This window comes from Sinohyriopsis cumingii, chromosome 18 (genome assembly GCF_028554795.1).
Source record: "Sinohyriopsis cumingii isolate HCF-2022 chromosome 18, ASM2855479v2, whole genome shotgun sequence".
NCBI lineage: Eukaryota > Metazoa > Mollusca > Bivalvia > Unionida > Unionidae > Sinohyriopsis > Sinohyriopsis cumingii.
The window spans coordinates 57,268,754-57,271,266 of NC_142978.1; the positions used below are offsets into that span (position 1 = coordinate 57,268,754).

General features: G+C 32.4%; 1 long non-coding RNA gene across 1 annotated transcript; it reads right to left on the reverse strand.

Moving 5' to 3' along the window:
* Positions 1-311: 311 nt before the first annotated feature.
* Positions 312-2,121, reverse strand: LOC149776721 (uncharacterized). Its single transcript, XR_016416249.1, has 3 exons — positions 1,913-2,121; positions 1,368-1,532; positions 312-772 (listed from the first exon to the last, which is right to left on the reverse strand). It is a non-coding gene; the product is annotated as an uncharacterized LOC149776721 (long non-coding RNA).
* Positions 2,122-2,513: the final 392 nt, after the last annotated feature.

Sequence of the window (2,513 nt, forward strand, 5' to 3'; positions counted from 1 at the left end):
GATTTTCAAGTTCTAATCCTTTATGAAGCTGTTCATGCCTTGACCAGGATGTACAGACGGGATGTTATTGTCCTCAGTAATGATTATGACTTGATAAGCCCCAACAGACATGCTGCCTATAGGCAGTTATTACTACCATAACATGGAAGGTTCGGGTTTGGACAGAGACATGTAATTCCCTCCTGCTGTTTCTGTCAGATGCATGACAAATATCCGGATGGACAATATACTGGCTTCATCCTCTCTAGACTTGCATGAACTTAACCGATTTCATGCATGTACAAATTTGTATATAAATGAATGCAGTTGACTTCATTCTTTGTTTTATTGTAATGTAAATAATATTGCATGCATCAAACAATAATGCTTTAATTCAGATTTTAACACTAGGGTATTTCTGCCTGTAAACGATGTAGACAAAAAATCAATATAAAACGTTTCCAGCAATTGCAGATAGAACATTATAATTATTGTATTTTCAACTAATGATATTTGAAGGATATTATATAAAGTGTAACCTGCATTAGCAGACACTATTTCATCGTTTACATAACTAACATCGAGAGATCTCTTTCACCAAAACTACAGTTGATGTTTGGTTCTTGAGGCGCCAGGTTTCTATAAATTCTCCTGGGATCATCTTCCTATAATTCTCTTCAAGTCAACAGATGAGAGCTTTCTGTATAAGTTCCCTGATGTGGGGATATGTTTTCTTTTCCTAGTATGGGTATATGGACCATCTGCCGCCTTTTTGTTGTAACATCAATGATACCTGTTATAAAGAAAGTTTAATTTTCTGAACTTGTGACAAGCATCCCTATGCTAACCATATTAACTTATAACCCAATATTAGAGCCTCATGACCAGTGTCCAAGAATGAGTTGTTGACGGGTTGTTTTTGTGCTTATTTGTTATGTATACAAAGTACTGTGAGACAGGATGCATTTTTTTGCCAATTCCTTCAGCAGGAAACATGTTTTCATGAACATGTAATAGCTAGCAATCATCATAATGACATCATCTTCCTCAAATGTCCTGAGGAAATTCATTAACCCGCTATATCCCTAATAAAGTGTGTCATTCTCCTGGGAAAGTGCTATTCATATCATTGTATCTAATTATTAGACTTGCATTATTAAGTTCAAAATAAATATCAAAAATAATGATAACAATACTGATTACAAGATCTGTATGCATGTAAATATTAAGATTCCTTACCACAAATATACAAAATGTGTGTCTAATACAAAGATTTCATGAGTTATACATGTGGATACTATTCCACTGGCTTAATGTACATGTAGGAATCATAATGTACAAGCAATATATAATATTATATCTAATTTCTTGCAGTGAAACAGACTTACAGTATCTCTCCTTCTTTTTTTCTTATTACACATCTGCCACTACGGATATTGTGATCCAAGGCAGTTAGATCATTCCTAATCCTGTACACAGGAGGGATTTATGAAAATCTCATGGCACAGTACATCATGATCTGCTGATGCAAAACTTCAAGCTCAGTAGTGCTTCTGCAATTATCAAAAATATGTATATTGTTAAACATGTCATTTGTAATCTGCTAACAGAATAATACAGTTATTAAATAATCATTACTTTGGTAAATTTTGCATACATACAATTTTTACTGTAGTGTTTATTGATAGAGTGTCATGGAGTTGTTTATACTTGATGTGCATGTGTTATACATGAACAGTGCAAAGTCTTGAAAAGAAGAGTCAGTGTACATATATCATATGTACACATGTTATGAATGCTAACTTATTCAGATTTTCTTTTGGTAAATATATATAGTAATTTTTTCTTAAGTTGAGAATAAAAACATTTTGAAGTGATATTAACATTTTTCGTTTAAATACCATGCAATTTTTACAATAATGAAATGACATACCTGACCTTTAAGTAATATTCCACTTTGTTTAGGACGCTTTGGTTCAATATCATCTGTGCAAAGGTTTTCAGCACTTTGACATCCTTCTTGGGATCAAGCCAAGGTTTTGTCCACTCTTCATCCTCCAACAAAGATTCATAAGGGCATTTAGTAATGTCTTGGTCTTGTGAGCGGATCTACTCATGTGCATTTGGTAATGTGATGTAGGACACTCCTCCACATACTCTGAAAGGACGCCACAATCAATACCTATAACACCTAACTAAAGCTGGTCTCTTTTGCCATGTATATTGCATGTTTGGCTAATAGTTAATGTAGCATGAGTGCAGTATTGCTTGGCTCAATGTTTCTTCAATATTCCACATTGCTCTGACATTTCAAATAAATTACTTTTAATAGACTACATACCTAGAAGATTTGGTGATATATATATATATATATATATATATATATATATATATATATATATATATATATATATATATATATATATATATATATGGATAAGATATACATTAAAAGAAAGCAGAAGATAAGGATTATGCACTGTAATGTTGATTTCATACTAAAATATACAGTAGCAAAAGTTTACATATATCTG